The following is a 19,422-nucleotide window of genomic DNA, read 5'->3' as shown; positions in this document are numbered from 1 at the left end:
CAAAGCTGCTATGCATGTTCCTAATTACGATTAAACAAGAGGTAAAGAGCACCTACTTGGATTCCTGCGCTGTCGTTTGACGAAGAGATGTTGCCTTCGCTCCTTCACTTCGGCTGGTCACAATCCTCCGCGATCTCCGCGAATAGATACCTGCACACACGAAGAGGAAACAAACGCAAGCGTGAAATCTAGTAAAAGCAACCATACATCGGTCAGAAAAGATGTAATTCACATTTAACCATAGCATAGACAAATGAGAATGGAACAATAATAGCAGTCATCTATTATTAATCAGAATAGAGAAGAGTACAACCAAATGTTCTGACGTCGGTAACCTTCTCAGGAGGGGCCAGTCAGCATGTATCTCAAGCATTCACCTTTGAGGATGATTCTCCCAAGACAAACAACTCTCTCTCTCACACACAAGCAACATAAAACAACCTTCCCTAAGCAATCAATCACTTCCACACCTAGCACACCAAACCTATAGTAGCAGCAATCTGAGCACTACAAGCTCTGTACAATCCAAGCTATTCCAAGCTATGTCTAACTAGCTGCTCATGGTAATGGTGGGAGTTTATATAGGAGAAAGAGTCTCCTAAAAGGGTGGAAGGATGAGCTTATCTGCAAGGGAAGTTGTTGGAAAGGGTCGAACAGACATGCCATAGAAAGGAGTCGACATTCACAAAGCTAACAACCAAGCCTAGAGTTATCTGGAAGGCTGGCTGTTTGAACAAATTCGCCCAAACTGGATCAGCGCGGATTATTAGGAAACTGTCGCGCTGTCGCCGCGTCTCAATAACTGGGACAGTCATGTCAGCGCGGAAGTACACGGGAAAGGCACGCTGTCGACCAGCGCGGAAAAGTGATGTCCTTCCGAGCTGGCAGCGCACGAAATACACTACAGGGCGCCAGTCATCGCGGATATTTTAGGAACAGACGCGCTGATGAACAAAACTTTAGAAAAATGGGTTTTTGGGCCAGTTCAGAAAGTAGGAGCTTAGTGATTATGAATTCTTGGCACAGCAGGGTGACTGACAGGAAGGCAGTGACAAATTACTGTGTAACACCCATCTTAATATTATTTCCAACAATTGGTATCAGAGCCAGGTTCTTCAGAAGAATCTTGATCGCTTGAAGGAATATATTTCAAGATGAATAATCATGAAGGCATGGGATCCATCATACCACCAATCTTCAATGGGAGCAACTTAGTATATTGGAAAATAAGAACCAGAGCCTATCTACAATCGCTTGGAGCCGATGTTTGGGAAATTGTGAAAGAAGGTTATCAATTTCCAGTAGCAGTTCCTACAGACTCTACAGGTAAGAAGTTATACGAAACCAATGCCAAAGTTGTCAATACATTATTAGGAAGTCTATCAGAATCCGAATTTGTCAAATTCATGCAGCTCAGGACATCCAAAGAGATATGGGACAAAATCATTCATAGATATGAAGGAGACTCTCAAGTAAAATGTGCTAAGCTTCAAACTCTCAGAATTTAGTATGAAACTCTTAACATGCATAGTGATGAGAGTGTTGCTAGTTACTTTTTACGTATAGATGAGATTGTTATTGTATGAAGAATATGGGTGAAGAGATAAAGGAAGCTACTTTAGTTGAGAAAATTTTGAGATCTTTGTCTTCTAAATTTGAGTCAAAAGTGTCTACCATAGAAGAAAAACAAGATCTTAAAACTATTATTGTGACTCAACTCCATGGAACCCTAACTTCATTTGAAATGAGAAAAGGAGGTCCATCAGATATGAGAGAAGCCTCTTTTAAAGCATTCGTAAAGGGAAAAGAAAAGGAAGAGCACAATGAATCAGAACATATTTCATAAGAAGAAGATGAGTTAAATTTTGTTAAGAACCTTCAATGGGGTTCTGGAAGATTCAGAGGTAAGCTACCTTTCAAATGCTTTTCTTGTGGTAGAGTCAACCATTGTGCTGCCAAATGTCCTCATAAAGATGAATATGAAAAACGAAAGGAATATGCAAAAGGAAATAGAAAACAAATTTGTGAATAGAAGGAGTTACTATACACATGAAGATAGTGATGGATTATCCAATAGTGATGAAGATGAAACTGACCAAGATTATAGAATACTCATGGCTTATGACAATGATGATTTTTTGGATTCCTTAAAAGAGGAATACTTTCCTGAAGAAATTACTAAACTCAAAATCTATTTAGAAGAAAATAATATGATCATCGATACGTTGACACACCAACTCACTGAAAGAGAAAAACACAATGAAAATCTAGAATGTGAAATTGTGGGTCTAAGAAAAGAACTTGAGAATACAAAATCTCTTAATCTTAGATTTTCTAAAGGATCTGAAACTTTAAATGAAATCATCAAATTTTAGCATTCTCCTCTGATAAATACAGGTCTTGGATATACTGAAGAATCATATCAATCACAAAAGTCGACAGCCTCCACCAGAAGCTATCTTGATGTAGCAAAGACTAGTGAACAATATGTCAATCGTCAGCAAAGGCCTAAAATTACTCATCAGGTAAATCATACCCAATTTACTCCAAGGATGAATATCAGTAGAAGCTTCAACCAATAGGTAAACAATGTCAAAAGATTCTATGATTGCAGAAACTTCTTTAATGGACAATGTTTTTCATGTCATAACTTTGGGCATAAGGTTGCTCAATGTGTTGCTTACAAAACCATCATGACTAGAGAAGCACGAAATCAAAGGAGTGTAACAAGAATCAAGAAAAATTCCTATAATAACTTTTCTCCTCTTGAAAATGAAGTAGAATGTTTGATTTGTAACAACTTTGGTCATTAAGAATCTAAATGCAAGAGCAAATTTTGGCCATCACTTCAAAAGGAGAAAACATCATTAAATCCCAAGATACGGAGAAAGGAGGAATCTCAATAAAAAAGACGTGGCATAGCTCTGTATGTGAAATGATAGGAAAATTAGTGGTACATCGACAAAAGATGCCCCAAAAACATGATAGGTGATAAATAGAAACTTCATTCATATAATTCTTTAGAAAAGGAAAAGAATGTCTCATTTGGAAATGATACTCCAGCTGTCATTAAAGGTAAAGGTTCAGTCTTCTTGAAAGAAAAGGTTAAAGTTGGAAATTTCATGTATGTAGATGGTTTAAAGCATAACCTATTGAGTGTCAATAAAATGTGTGTGTTATATACCTAGGGGGGATAATATTGGGCACCAAGGGAGGTACCCAAGGTAATAATGTAATAATGGGATGGGTCATAGTAATAAATAAGGTGGTTAACCCATGTCATGTAAGGGACCACAAGGAGTTAATAATAATGTAATGGGCCCATGGTATTAGTTTGATGGTATGAGGGAACCGTGGTAATGACCCATGGTATTGTATGTATGAGGCCTATATAGAGGCTAGAGACTCCATGTCAAGGAACAGTCAAGGATTATTGTATGAACAAGAATATGGCTTGTGGAGTGTTCTCCTTCCTTAAGGAGTGAATGTATGGTGTTGCCCTACCTTAAGGGTTTGATCAATAAAGAATCATTTCATATTATTTCTGGGTTTATTTGCATTGTCTTATATTTTCATATCAGATCTATAATATTTCTGGGTTAGATCTACAACAAGTGGTATCAGAGCTACAACAAGTTCTGCAACCATACATTCAATTTCACTCTTTTGGGCATATGGATATCTGTACGGCCTGATGTTTGGAGGAACACTTCCTAGAATCAGATGAATAGCATGATCACGATCATGAATAGGTGGGAGACCTTTGGGAGTCTCAAATACCTTGGAATGATTGTCCAAGACTTTTTGGAGATATGGAGAAATACATGATTCCAATGTGGAAACATCTAGCGAACATAATTGTGCAATTGCACCTCTTTGTTCCTTTTTTAAAAGCTTTGTCATACTGTTAGAGCTGATTATATTTCTCGGTTTCCTTGCGATACCCCTTAATTCAACTTCCTTTCCTTCCACAGAAAATTTCATGAAAACTTCTTGAAAATTAAAAGCTATTGTACCCAAGGACTATAGCCATTGGACTCCTAGTACAACATCAACACCTCCCATTGGAATGGAAAGCATTAGGCTCATTAATACATATTCTCCCATGGATAGCTTTATTTTATGGCACTTTCCAGAGCAATTTATCATTCCTCCATTTGAAACCATCACTTGACACTCTGGTGTTGGATATAGGAAGCAATTCAATTCTTTTGCTACCTTACAATGAATAAAAGTGTGGGTACTTCCTAAATCATTCAACACTATTACCTTTTTCTTCTCGATTTGTCCTTCTATCTTGATCGTTTGAGGAGCGGTAATTCTAGGCAATGCATTACCAAATATGGTCAGATTCATTTCTTCTTTATCTAGGCTTTGTTCCTAGAGTATATCCTCTTCTTTTGACCTTTCTTGCTCCTTTTCTTCTTCCTCTTCACAATCTATGTAGAATAATTTCTTCTCAGCACACTTATGACCTTTAGTGTATTTGGTATCAAAACTGTAACAAAGCCCTTTTGCTCTTTTTTCTTCCAATTTTTGTGGTATCAACCTTATAGGTTGTGGAAAGCTAGGGGTAACAACACTTCCATCTTTATAGTTGTGACTGGTATGCTTCTTGGTTTCCATAATTTTTCTTTCCATTTTTCTTGCTAACCTGAATGCCTTCTCTAATGAATCAGGTTCCCAAAGGCGAACATCATGTTGGATATTATCCTTTAAATTCCCTATGAACACATCAATCCTATGCTCCTCTGGAATATTTTTTACTCTTATATTCAATTTTTGGAACTCCTCAATGTGCTCCATTATTGAACCCTTTTGTTTGAGACTTATCAATTGGCTAAAAAAAGTGTTGCTTTTGTGTCCTCATAATGTGTTGTCAATTCTTCCGTAAAAATTGCCCAAGTGATAATTTGTTTATGAGAGAAAAGCAATTGATACCATACAAATTGATTTGGTTCCAAATATAAAGTTGCAATACGTACCTTTTGTGTGTTTTGCATATTATTGAGATCGAAAAATTGCTCCATCTGTAATATCCATGTTGCGGGGTCCTTGCCATCAAACTTCCTCATATCGATTTTTGGAATATGGTGATCTTCGATCCAACATTAGAGTCTTTGGAATCATGATTACCATTTCTTTTGTTCTCAGCATGAGTTTCCTTTACTACCCTTTCACCATTAGTGACCATTTCTTGTAGAAACTTATTCATATTTATCTTCAATTCTTCTATGTTTGTCTTCAAATCTGTCTTTAAATCGTCCATCTTAGTTTCCATGACATTCATCTTATCTTCCACGCCCTTTATCTTAGATTCCACGCCATTTATCTTAGCTTCTGTTAGCTTTTGTGAGAGTGACATTTGTTGCACTTGGTCTTGTAATTTTGATATATCATGTAGCATTTCTTCCTCTTCTTCATGAGTCATGCTAGTGCTTTCAGGTTGCTTACTAGGTGTTTGCATTTTCTTTCCTCGGGGCATCAGTTACCAATAATAATTCTCTACTATGCCTTTTTAATTCTTTAAAATAAATTTTCAAACCAAGCTTAAGAAAAAAAATTTAAAAATCTACACACCTTTTTTCACTTTGAAGGAGCTTCATATTGCCTCTAATGTATCTCTGTAATTTCGGATCATCCAATTTTGAAATTGTGATCTACAATAGCCCTCTGTGTCCTCTTTCCAATGCCACCATTCTGATTCAAATTGGATTCTCCAAGGAAGAGTTATGCCAAATCTCCCACAGTGACCTGATTATAGACTACTTCAGTAGAGCGAACTTGTACGACAGACTACATGTCTCTGTTTCAACCTTTGGCTCTAAAAGATATATACAAGAAACTACATTCCATCCTCTTTCTGTAGCTTCTTATGAAACTTCAATCTGATGCTCATAGAGAAAGTTATGAAGGTTTTCCCTAGGTCCCTTGTTTGGAATGTAATTCAGGAGTCTGCAAAAAGACCAACTTCCTCAGATCATATCTCTACAAATGTAGCGCAAAAAGATTTTAAATTCAGGCCCAAGGTTCAATGCGATTTCTTCTCAAATGGTTTTTTGTTCTCACTTTTGAAACATCGTAGAAAAAATGTTATAGTGAAGCTTCCATGATGATCTATTTGGAGCAGCGAAACCCTAGAATCCAAAGCTCTAATACCAAATGTTATGAAACCAACTCATAAAAAGATAGAAAAGATAGTTGAACACCTTTGGATTCAGCCTCTTCAAGGGGGAAACCTCCTTTACATTACACATATGAACAATTCTTGGATGATTCAAATGACAGAACCTCCTTTCTATATATATGAGTCTAAGGAGTCACAATATAACCCAGCCGACCTAACAATAATAATATAAAGCCACAAAAATAACAATAAAGGGATTCTATGGGGCACAGTAATAAAAATATGGGGACAATAGGAGCACAAAAATATTAATAAGGGATACAACTACAACAATAATGGGGTAATCACTAGTATTATAGTGACCTAACATACCAAACCTAATATCATGCATGCAGTAGGAATTGTTGGAAGGTTCCAAGAAAATCCAAAGGAATCACATCTACAGGCAGTCAAAATAATTTTAAAATATCTTCAAGGAACTTAGCACTTTGGACTATGGTATCCTAAAGATACAGAACTTACTCTTCATGCATATATAGATGCAAGTTGGGCAGGAAATGCAGATGATCGAAAGAGCACTATTGGAGGTGCATTCTATATGGGTTCTCAATTAGTGTCATGGTTCAGCAAGAAACACAGTTTGATTTCCTTATCTACAGTTGAAGAAGAATATGTGGCCACTGCATCTTGTTGCACACAACTACTTTGGATGATGTAAACATTTAAAGACATTCAAATCACATGTACTCCACCCATCTCCATTCTATGTGATAATTCAAGTGCCATTAGTATTTCAAAAAATCTTGTCACTCACTCCAAGACCAAGCACATACCCATTAAGTACCATTTTATACGAGAACAAGTGCTTGAACAAAAGGTTAAATTGGTGTATGTTCCCTCCAAAGAACATGTTGCTGATATATTCACTAAACTGCTTCCCAGAGAAACATTTGAATATCTCAGACAAAAGTTGGGAGTAGTTGTTGCATCATCTTGCTGTTGAATCTAGTTTTCAGAGGAAGGTTATTATACACGGGTTTCATGAAGTATAGTAATGTATACATGTGGGTTTCTGTGGCTGGAAGAGAATATATGTTTTTTCGACAAAAAAACAGTGGGTTAGACTCTGATATGCGTGCTCTATTGGATATTGATAATTACAGTCTGATGATATCCTTTGTTCATTGATTTTTAACTGACTGAAAAAGATGACTTGATGAATGACTTTTTGAGAATGCACAGGTAGCATAGGTTCAGGGAAAACATTAGCCTTCACACACATTCAACATTGTTGGCATCATGGATGCCGAGTTCATCTATGGCTTCAGATACTTATATCATTTGTTGCATAGGTCATGTAAATATCTAGGGTGTGATATGACTTCTTCTATAATGGTCTATATTTCAATGAGTCCTATTGGAAATATGATGTAACTTGTATCCCCACGTTGCATGGTATCGATGATGTAATAAGTGTTGTACTTATGTCACGTATAAACAATTGGTATATCCCCACTCGATTGGGCGAATGAGTCAAATATGGTGTATCCCCACTTGGTTGGGTGATTGATGTATGTATGAGTCATTGGTCATAGGGAGGTCATACTCACTTAGTTGAGTTATAGTCATGTTATTCTTTTGAAACATATCTCTGAAAACTTGGCATGTACTCAGGGGGAGCATGGACAACATAATGTATATCAAAGGGGGAGAATAACTTGGTCTGCCCTTTTCCCTTGATGTCAAAGGGGGAGAGTATTTTGGTGTTGCTTGTTATCTCTAACAGTTTCTATAGCTTGCAATAATCAACACCAACATTGTTTCCATCAAGTCTAAAGGGGGAGATTGTTGGGATTATGATACAAGTGTTGTCCGTGATGGCAACCCACACATAGGTTAGTTCAGTTTTGATGAAACGCAACCCATAGTGTAACAGATCCATTCAGATGTAACAGGGAATTGGTACAAAAGAACATGAAGATGGAATTAAAGTCTACTAATTAGAATGAAGAAATTGAAGGTAAAGGATGGTGAAAAGAAGTTTAATATGTATACGCAGGTTCACTTAGTCAAAAAAACGTATACATGTAGGTCAACAGAACAAAAAGTGCATATACGTATACAGGCACTCCCGTAAGAGGAAATGTGTATGCAGGTTGGAAAATGAAGGAATTTCAAGAGTAGGGAATACCAATGGTCAATACCATGGTATTAGCCCACAATATTGAGCGGAATAACAACTATTTGATCCCGCAAAAGAATACCATGGGTCCTAATGGTTTTGATTTGAAGTATTGAGAAAGACCTAAAACTATACAAGGAGGAGAAGATCATAAGGCCAAGGTGTGCAAGTGAAAAGGGTTTCTAAGGAATACTTTTATCTGAAGTATATTTTATGTTACAGGGGCTATGTTGGTGATTTGATCTGAAATATTTTGTGCACCTTGAATTCAATGTTGAATTAGGATCATGGACCTTAAATGACTTATCATTGAATGATCTGATATTCATTGGGCCAGATCTAATTGTGTACACCTATTTTATTCTTTGAATGTCATGATATGAGTTTGTCTGAAGTGCAGAATATAAGGAAGTTATGAGTTAATATTTGTAGATCTGTACGTTGGTTCTCTTTGGTGAAGTTGCATATACAACCCAGTTAGACTCTTCCAAGTGGTGTATGCAAAAGAAAAGTATTTTGTTTAGAGATGACTGATCTATTTGATCAGTACTATTGTTTTACTATTGTCTGCCAACGAAGTCTTCTTAGATCTAAATGTAAAATTGAATGCATAAGGAGTTTGATATCTGATTGATTGATTGTATAAGTGAGAAGGGTGATCTCTACTACTGCCTGTGTAAGGTTCTGTCAATTGACAGTAGATGTTCAATATATTGCTGGTTGGTACAAACTTGATTCAAAAGTTTTATGTTTCAGTAGTTTGAAGGTATACGCACGTTTGATTAAAGGAAGTAGTGTATACACGCAGGTTGGGTTCAGTAAAGTAGTGTATACATTCTGATGCATGATTTTTGAGGTTGGAGCTGGCTCTAAATGATGATACAGGTTTCTGGGTTCAGCATAGTGTTCTGGTGACAGTGATCTCATTGTTCAGATTAATTGATTATTGGCTGATGTAGTTTGAGTTCAAAGTTTCTGATGGGTCCAGTATGAACGAGTCTGAAAATTTATGAAACGTGGTCCCTGGAGGAAGACAAAAGTTCATAGCCTTCTGTAGGTCAACACCTATGTACTAGTAAACAAATTGGCTAGTACAAGAGATAGGGGGTTGTAGCTCCCTTCCAGTAGAAGATGGAAAATGAGAGAAGGTTGTAGTCTTCTGCAGGTGGGTGCCTGCGTACTGATATGAGTTTGCACGAGTACAATATTGTAAATAGATTTTCTTATTATTAAAAGAATACAGAGACGACAATAGCAGGTGGTTTTCAACCACATTGGGTTTCCACCTTAAATCTTGGTGTTCATGTGTGTTTTTTATGTGTGATGGTTTATTATGTTTTTACAGCACTATATAATAAGTTAATGATGCACTGGCTATAGATCAACACATGATAAATTAACTAAATCACAAATTCTTTGGGTATACAATGGTTTCACTAATCGCAGTAGCGTGTACATGCTAGTTCACTTTACAAAAGTAGTGTATATAAATATGTTTGGGAAATGAAAAATTGTTGATCTGATAATTCTGATTCACCCCCCATCTCAGTGTTATTTCTAGAAATTGGTATCAAAGCCAAGTCCTTCAGAAGAAGCTTGATCTCTTGAAGGAAGATCATTCAATATGAATAATCACGAAGGCATGGGATCCAACAGATCACCAATCTTCAATGGGAGAAACTTAGTATATTGGAAAATAAGAACCATAGCCTATCTACAATCGCTTGGAGCTGTAGTTTGGGAAATTGTAAAAGGAGGATATCAATTTCTGGTAGCAATTCCTACAAACTTTGCAGGTAAGAAGTTATATGAAACCAATGCCAAAGCTATCAATACGTTATTGGGAAGTCTATCAGAATTAGAATTTGTCAAAGTCATGCAGCTCAAGACAGCCAAAGAGATATGGGACAAAATCATTCAGAGCTACGAAGGAGACTCTCAGGTAAAACGTGCTAAGCTTCAAACTCTCAGAATTCAGTATGAAACTCTTAAGATGCATAGTGATGAGAGTGTTGCTAGTTTCTTTTTACGTATAGATTACATTGTTAATTGTATGAAAAATATGGGTGAAGAGATAAAGGAAGCTACTTTAGTCGAGAAAATTTTTAGATCTTTGTCTTCTAAATTTGAGTCAAAAGTGTTTTCCATAGAAGAAAAATAGGATCTTCAAACTATTACTGTGACTCAACTCCATGGAATCCTAACTACCTTTGAAATGAGAAAAGGAGGTCCATTAGATATGAGAGAAGTCACTTTTAAAGCGTCAGCAAAGGGAAAAGAAAAGGAAGAGCACAATGAATCAGAACACATTTCAGAAGAAGAAGATGAGGTAAATTTTGTCAAGAAGCTTCAACAGGGTTCCGGAAGATTTAGAGGTAAGCTACCTTTCAAATGCTTTGCTTGTGGTAGAGTTGGTCATTATGCTGCCAAATGTCCTCATAAAGATAAATATGAAAAAGGAAAGGAATATGCAAAAGGAAATAGAAAACAGGTTGTGAATAGAAGGAGTTACTATACGCATGAAGATAGTGATGGCTTATCCAATAGTGATGAAGATGAAACTGACCAAGATTATAGACTACTCATGGCTTATGACAATGATGATTTTTTGGATGCCTTAGAAGAGGAAGACTTTCCTGAAGAAATTAATAAACTCAAAATATGTTTAGAATAAAATAATATGATCATCAATATGTTGACACACCAACTCACTGAAAGAGAAAAACACAATGCAAATCTAGAATGTGAAATTGTGGGTCTAAGAAAAGAACTTGAGAAGACAAAATCTCTTAATATTAGATTTGCTAAAGGATCTGAGACTTTAAATGAAATCATCAAAGTTCAGTGTTCTCTGATAAAGACAAGTCTTGGATATACTGAAGAATCATATCAATCACAGAAGCTATCAACCTCCAGCAAAAGCTATCTTGATGCAGTAAAGTCCAGTGAACAGTATGTCAATCATCAACAAAAGCCTAAAATTACTCATCAGGTAAATCATTCCCAATTTACTACAAGGATGAATATCAATAGAAGCTTCAACCAATAGATAAACAATGCCAAAAGATTCTATGATCGCAGAAACTTCTTTAATGGGAAATGTTTTTCATGTCATAACTTTGGGCATAAGGTTGCTCAATGTGTTGCTTACAAAACCATCATGACTAGAGAAGCACGAAATCAGAGGAGTGTAACAGGAATCAAGAAAATTTCCTATAATAACTTTTCTCCTCTTGAAAATGAAGTAGAATGTTTGATTTGTAACAACTTTGGCCATGAAGAATCTGAATGCAAGAGAAAATTTCAGCCATCACTTCAAAAGGAGCAAACATCATTAAATCCCAATATATGGAGAAAGAAGGAATCTCAATCAGAAAGACGTGGCATAGCTCTGTATGTAGAAGGACAAGAAAATCAGTGGTACATCGACAACAGATGCTCCAAACACATAACAGGTGATAAAGAGAAGCTTCATTCATATAATTCTTTAGAAAAGGAGATAATGTCTCATTTGGAAATGACACTCCAACTGTCATTAAAGGAAAAGGTTCAGTCTTGTTGAAAGAAAAGTTTAAAGTTGGAAATTTCATGTATGTAGATGGTTTAAAGCATAACCTATTGAGTGTCAGTCAAATGTGTGATGAAGGAAACAAAGTCGTGTTTCGATTAAACGGTTGTGTGGTTCGTGAGATTGATAAAGGAAAGATTGTAATCAAAGGAAAAAGAACTCCAAATAAATTATACATACTCAAAGGAGGACAAAAACAATGCTACCTAAGAAAAACCGATGAAAACTAGCTATGGCGTAGAAGATTGGGACATCTAAGCTTTCTCAAATAAGAAAGGCATGCAGGCTCAAGGCAGTTCGTGATCTTCTAGATATCAACATCCTAGAAAATACCGTATGCAAACCATGTCAATTCGTTAAGCAAACCAGAGTTCACTTCAATGAAAAAGAAGGATCAACAAGTAAGCCTCTTGAATTTATCCATACTAATTTATGTGGACCAACAAGGAAAAAGTCACCTCGTGGAGAAGAATACTATATTTTATTTATTCATGATTTTCCAGGATGTGTTGGATAGGTCTACTAAAGTATAAAGATGAAGCATTTGAAAAGTTTAAAGCCTTCAAAGCTTTAGTTGAAAATGAATCAGATCGAAAAAAAAAAAAATCAAAATCTGAGATCTGATCGAGGGGGAGAATTCATATCAGAGTAATTCTTTGACTTTTGTGAACAAAATGGAATAAAGAGGCAATTATCCATCGCAAGAAATCCTCAGCAAAATGGCATGGTGGAAATAATGAATAGAATAGTTCAACAAATGGCTCGAGCAATTCTTGATGAATCTGGAACTCCTGCAACCTTCTAGGGCGAAGCTGCATTTTCTGCCGTGACTATTCTCAACAAAGAAAATGCTCGGATAAATAGCAATCAAACTCCATATGGAATTTGGTATGGTAAGCCTCCTACTATAAGACACTTCAGAGTGTTTGGAAGAAAATGTTTCATCAAAAAGACTGATGAAAAACTTGGTAACTTCGAACCCAGAGCAAACGAGGGAATTCTTCTTAGTTATTCATCCAGAGATAAAGGATACAAATGTTATAATAAAATACTTCAGAAATTTGTTGAAAGCATTAATGTTGTAATTGATGAAGCATGTAGAAATCCGAAGCAAATGAAATCAACAGAGGAATATGACAATGAGGAAGTTGGGAAATTATTTCCCGCATCAAATCAAAATGATATAGAAGAAGAAACCAATGAAGCACCAAAAGAAGATACAATAGATAGGGAAAAGACTCCATCCAGGTATGTTCAGAAGAATCATCCAGAATCTCAAATTCTAGGAGAAAAGGGGGCTGGTGTACAGACAAGAAGAACTCTTACAAGGACCTCAAGCTATCTAGCATTACTCTCCTCCACCAAACCTCAGAATGTAAATTAAGCCTGCAAAGATGAATGTTGGGTCAAGGCCATGGATGAAGAACTTGACCAAATTGAAAAGAATGATACTTGGGAGTTAGTTCCTAGACCTCATGATAAAAATGTTATAGGAACAAAATGGATATTTAAGAACACGCTGAATGAAAATGGAGAGGTTGTTAGAAACAAGGCCAGGATTTTTTGTAAAGGGTATGCTCAACAAGAAGGTATAGATTTTGAAGAAACTTTTTCACCTGTTGCTAGAATTGAATCCATAAGGATGTTTCTTGTTCTTTCTAGTTTTTGAAAATTCAAAGTATATCAAATGGATGTAAAATCAACCTTAATGGAGATTTAGAAGAAGTTTATATTGAACAACAAGAAGGATTCATTCTTGGAAATGATGCAAAACTCATATGCAAGCTGAAAAAGGCTCTCTATGGTCTAAAATAGGCTCCAAGGGCTTGGCATTACCACCTTGACAAATATCGACAACAACAAGGTTTCACAAAACTAGAGATAGCAATTTATACACAAAGGTTGAAAGTGATAAACTACTAATTATTGTTGTTTATGCTGATGATATCATCTTTGGTAGCAATGAAGAATCCATGAGTCAAAATTTTGTTTCAGTAATGCAGCAAGAATTTGAAATGTCCTTACTTGGTGAACTTACTTATTTTCTTGGTCTACAAGTACAACAAAAAAAAGATGGTATCTTTCTTTCTGAAACCAAATATATCAAGCAGATCTTGAAGAAGTACGGAATGGAATATTATAAACCAGTATGTACTCCAATGGTAACAGGATGTAGTCTCAGTTCTAAAGAAGAATCGCCAATAGTAAACCAACCAACTTATAGATCTATGATTGGAAGTTTGCTTTATCTAACAAGTACCGGACCAGATATCATGCATACAATAGGAAGTGTTGGAAGGTTCCAAGCAAATCCAAAGGAATCATATCTCCAAGCAATCAAAAGAATTCTCAAACATCTTCAAGGAACTCAAGACTTTGGACTATGGTATCCTAAAGATACAAACCTTACTCTTCGTGCATATGCAGATGCAGATTTGGTAGGAAATGTTGATGATTGAAAGAGCCCTAGTGGAGGTGCATTCTATATTGGTTCTCGGTTAGTGTCATGGTTCAACAAGAAAGAAAGTTCAATTGCCTTATCTAAAGCTGAAGCAGAATATGTGGCTACTGCATCTTGCTACCCACAACTAATTTGGATGAAGCAAACATTGCAAGACGTTCAGATCACGTGTACTCCACCAATCTCCATTCTATGTGATAATACAAGTGCCATCAGTGTTTCAAAAAAAAAATTCATGCACTCCAAGACCAAGCATGTACCCATTAAGTACGATTTTATACAAGAACAAGTGCTTGAACAAAAGGTTAAATTGGAGTATGTTCCCTCCAAAGAACATGTTGCTAATATATTCACTAAATCGCTTCCCAGAGAAACATTTGAATATCTCAGACAAAAGCTGGGAGTAGTTGCTACATCATCCTGCTGTTAAATCTAGTTTTCAGAGCAAGGTTATTATACGTGGGTTTCATGAAGTATAGTCATGTATAAATGCGGGTTTTTGTGGCAGAAAGAGCGTATATGCTTTTCTGATAGAAAAATAGTGGGTCAGACTCTAATATGGGTGCTCTATCTGATATTCATAATTACAGTCTCACGATATGCTTTGTTCATTGATTTTTATATGACTGACAAAGATGACTTGATGAATGACTTGTTGAGAATGCACATGTAGCATAGGTTTAGGGGAAGCATTAGCCTTCACACACATTCATCATTGTTGGCATCATGGTTGTTGAATTCAGATATGGCTTCAGATAATGTTGTGGGGAAAAATGCCTATGTAGGACGATCCTATCCACCTAAGGTGTGACAGTGCCTTAGCAACAAACGAGTACAGCTATATTGGTTTCTTCCTTTATGAAATGTGAAAGAAGAGAGATCAATAGACTTACCGGTGTCTTCCGTTTGTCCCTCGATCCAATCTCCCTTCTCTTTGGGTGTTCACAACTACTTTCCTTCTTGCTTCTCCAGCTACAGCTTCCTGCAAGATCACAAGAGAACAACTACTTGCGACAAGAGAAGAACACTACACAAAGACAGATGTTCACATTCATAACTAGTTTAGGATTAGAAATAAACCAAATACACTAATACATTCATACATCAAAATACATCAGCATATAGGAGAAACCAAGATAGCTTTATTGATGAATAACAAGGTTCATGAAGAGATACAACCCAGAGGGCTCCAATCCAGCGTCTCCTTCCCAGCAAATGGAATTCCTATCTTCAGCCCCTTCAAAGCATTAAGCACCCAATGATTCCAGTCTCAAAACAACAACAATTCTTTGCAATAATAAAATTCCAGCCTCTAGATCTCATGGAGGAGAGATCCATATATAGATGTTTGGAGAGAGGATGAGTCAGCTTGAGATCTGACTAGTGTCCTCTCCCTCTGTCAGTTCTTGAGTCCACTTGGAGGTTCTTGCTTCCACTTGGAGATTTGGAACCTCTTACTCATCACCAGTCGAATTCCCTGAGGCAAGTGTCATTTTGGAATCTTCCTGGGTTCTGACACCTTGAGGAATGAGTCTACCACTTGTCCAATCTCGCTCAGCGCATGTAGCCAGTGTTGGAGTTGACATTCAGCACAGGTAGCCAGTGGAGCCATTGACATTCAGCGCAGATGGTCAGTGGAGCAGTTGACATGATCCTGAATTGACTTGTTTTTGAGTAGTTTCAGGTGGAGAACTTTTGTGAATTGATGTGGTTTGTTAGCCTTGTTCCTCTAGGGGTAGGAACAACATGTTTAGGGACTTTGGATCCCTTAGATTATGGACATTTCATGCTCAATGCTGTAAGGCACAAAAATGTCTATAACAGTTGCCCCCTAAAGTATGAGGCTTTTTATCGGGCGAAATGCTTTATCAGGGGGATCCGAAGTTCATCCAATGCTGGGAGGAGACCTGTAATACAATACAATACAATACATTATTTTCCATACTGCTTTCATGATCTAGCTAAGGCAGGCATTCCCATGCTCAGCTTTATAAATTCATTTTTCTGTACATAGAACAGACAATCGTCTGATGATAGACTGATAATTTTGATGAAATTATCATCCTTTGAGTAGGATGATTATCTGCTGCAATGATGTACATGTCAATGTCTTTATCTTTCCTGAATATATATCGCAGCCCGGATGGATTAAACTAGATCCGGGGTCTTCAAACTCGTTCGATCTTCACTCTAAGTACAAGTCGATCCATGTGAGAATTGTTCTGAAGTCGAACATGGAAAGACATCGCTTGATTACCGGTCAATGATGTAAACCGTTAACAAGCGCGAGAGGAATCACCGATAATGATAATGACCCTCAAGGTACTGTAGTACAATTTACGTGGTGTGAATAAAGGACTTGGCATTGAACACCACGGAAAATCTTCTGGTCGAAGGTCATTGATGTATACCTGTCGCCGGAAGTGAGAAACTTGCCATTGTGGCATGCAAGCTTCAAAGTACTGAAGGGGGTGTTCCTAGATCAACTTCTTGGATAATGAGCTGACGTCGAAAAGAAGCGATCCGTCACAGGAGGGCCTTAATGAATCCCACATCAGTGACACGGAACGGAGCTAATGATTTTAATGGAGGTGAAAACGATCTGTGACATATGATTCAGGGTGGCGGTCATGAATGGATGAAGGATAATGTATGGCAGTGGATGGGACACGGTTGACTCTTTCTGAATGACTTCTCTTGAACATATGGCGACACTGATGCAATGGATCGGTAGCATTACCCCAAATATGGATGGTATGGCGGGACCATTGTGATGTGACCGGTGAATGAAACAACCCAACCCGATTGTGGTACGGAGGAAAAGTGTCATGTTCAAGAGCGACTTGCTACCATCAAAGTTTTCTTTAGTTTCTCCCAATTTTTCCCCAGTCATTGCTGACCAATACCTCTTTATTTTTGTCAAGCTTGAGGAGGATAACATATGCTTGTTCTATAACCTACCCTTCGGGCAAGCCCATCGCTATGTTTTAACGAGCCTAGCGATAGTGAAACTCGTTCTCGTCTAAAGACAAGTTTTTCGCTATTTAATGATTTTAACGAGTCTAACGACAAGGATAACCCGGTCCTTTTCATTTTTAGAGAGTCTGAAAAGGTACATAAAGTTAACTCCAAAATTCCTTTTTCGTCATCTAATCCCTTAAGTCCGGAAGAGTATAAAACAATACAAAAGGGATGAGTTTTCGATAGTTTTAACGATCCGAACAAAACAAGCGCTCTATCTTTTTGTGCAATAATCCCTCAGGTCCAAAAAGATTAAAATCTAAAGGAGGGATAGCTCTTCCAGTCGCTTTAACGAGCTGGAAGGCCAAAACTCGGCAACCTTTTCATATTTTACGAGTCAGTTGAAAAGAGCTTAAAGAAGACTCGTCTTTTGAGGAACGAGTGATAAACAGGGTTAGCAGCTGATTCCAGGTACAGGTTGGAATTTTCCAATCACGACAGTGTTACAAGGATGGCTAGTGGAATCACTCGTCGCAGCTGTTCCTCAAAATGGGTAAACAATCATATGGAGGTGAACGATCGTCCAATGGAAAAGTGGAGGTGACGGTGCAAACACGACCAAGTTTTTAATGGCTGATGATATTACATTCACGGTGGTTATTTACCGGGTAGGTTCATTTTTTATTCTAAAATGAGCTTAAACACTGGAGAAAACTCTTGCTCATTACTTATGTTTATTTTTTAACGAGCATGAAGTCCGCGTTAAAACTGCTCGGATCTTGCGTTTAGATTTTAACGAGCATGAAATTTATGCTAAAACTGCTCGAATACCCAGTCATAAGATAAGAGTGTCTCATCAAGATTCTATTTTTTATGGAGCTTCATCTCACTAAGCTTTGCTCCGGATCCTTTCGTTATGCAAGTTCGGAAACGACTAATCCTACGAGTTTAAAGGGTTAGAGGTCCTAAAAATTTAAAAAAATAAATAGTTGCCCCTTGCTTGCACTCCAAAAGGTTTGCATGCCCCCAGGTATAAAGCAGAGTTTCAAGGTTACCTCTACTTCTCTTCCGCCAAAACATTTGTTTTAATGAGAGAGGCTTACCTCTTTCAGGTTACCCAAAGATTGTCTCATTAATCTTTCAAACAAAACACTTCCTCGACAATGTCTACCGAAATAGACAAAGGTGAGCGACGTAGCGCGCCAACTCACATAACTTTGACAAAAGAATCTTATTCTAGAACAACCCTCTTCCTAGATGTATGGGGTACGGACTAGTCATATTCTCCCGCGGAAACCTACCCTATACCCAAAGTTTTCCTGCCGAAGCAGACCAGGATGCATGCCCCCTGGGTTCCAGTCATATTCTCCCGGATTACTCGCGCTCATCAGGAGGACGGACTGTGGGTTGAGACACTTCTTGTGCGAATAGACCATTTAGGGATGGTACATGACTATTTGCGATGCGTGATCCGGGAAACAAAAGTTGGTCCACGAGCTTGACCACTCTTCCTTCATGCGGAAAACACATTACTCTAAAGAGTGAGGAGACGATAACTCCCATGCAATATATATAGTCTTGTCCAAGGAGTAGGTTATAATCCAAGGGTCCTTGAACGACCATCACGTTCATTTGAACGGTCTTCCCTTTCAATGTTATGGGCACATTGGGGAGGATCCCTAAAGGTCGACTGGTTCCTTTATCAAAGCCTGATAGATTTCTCATTTCAGGCGAAAGCGCAGGCGAACCAAGCGATTTCCAAGCAATAGAGGAAAGGATAATCACAGATGCCCCTTCATCAATGATAGTGCCAGCCATTACCATTCTGTATATTTCCACAATAATTCTGAATGGTATATTGGCTGGCAACCGGGGTCTGCCTAGTTGGTTCCAGTCGAACGAGACAACTAGGTTGCTTGGTGGTGGGACCGAGTAGACGGCCGGATATCACTCTGATGAACTTCCTTCCTGCGATAAAGGAATGGTGGCATTGCCCCCTTGTTCATCAGAGTCAATGCTGATGAAGAGAATTTGGACGGTGTCGTCTTTATTCTCCTCTGTGATGGTATCATTCGAAGATAGAGCCTCTGAAGGCAAAACCGGGTCAACTGTCGTTTCAACCT

This window comes from Pinus tabuliformis, chromosome 4_2 (genome assembly GCF_031772625.1).
Source record: "Pinus tabuliformis cultivar Carrire ecotype Pingquan chromosome 4_2, CPIR1, whole genome shotgun sequence".
NCBI lineage: Eukaryota > Viridiplantae > Streptophyta > Pinopsida > Pinales > Pinaceae > Pinus > Pinus tabuliformis.
This window is presented reverse-complemented; position numbering follows the sequence as displayed.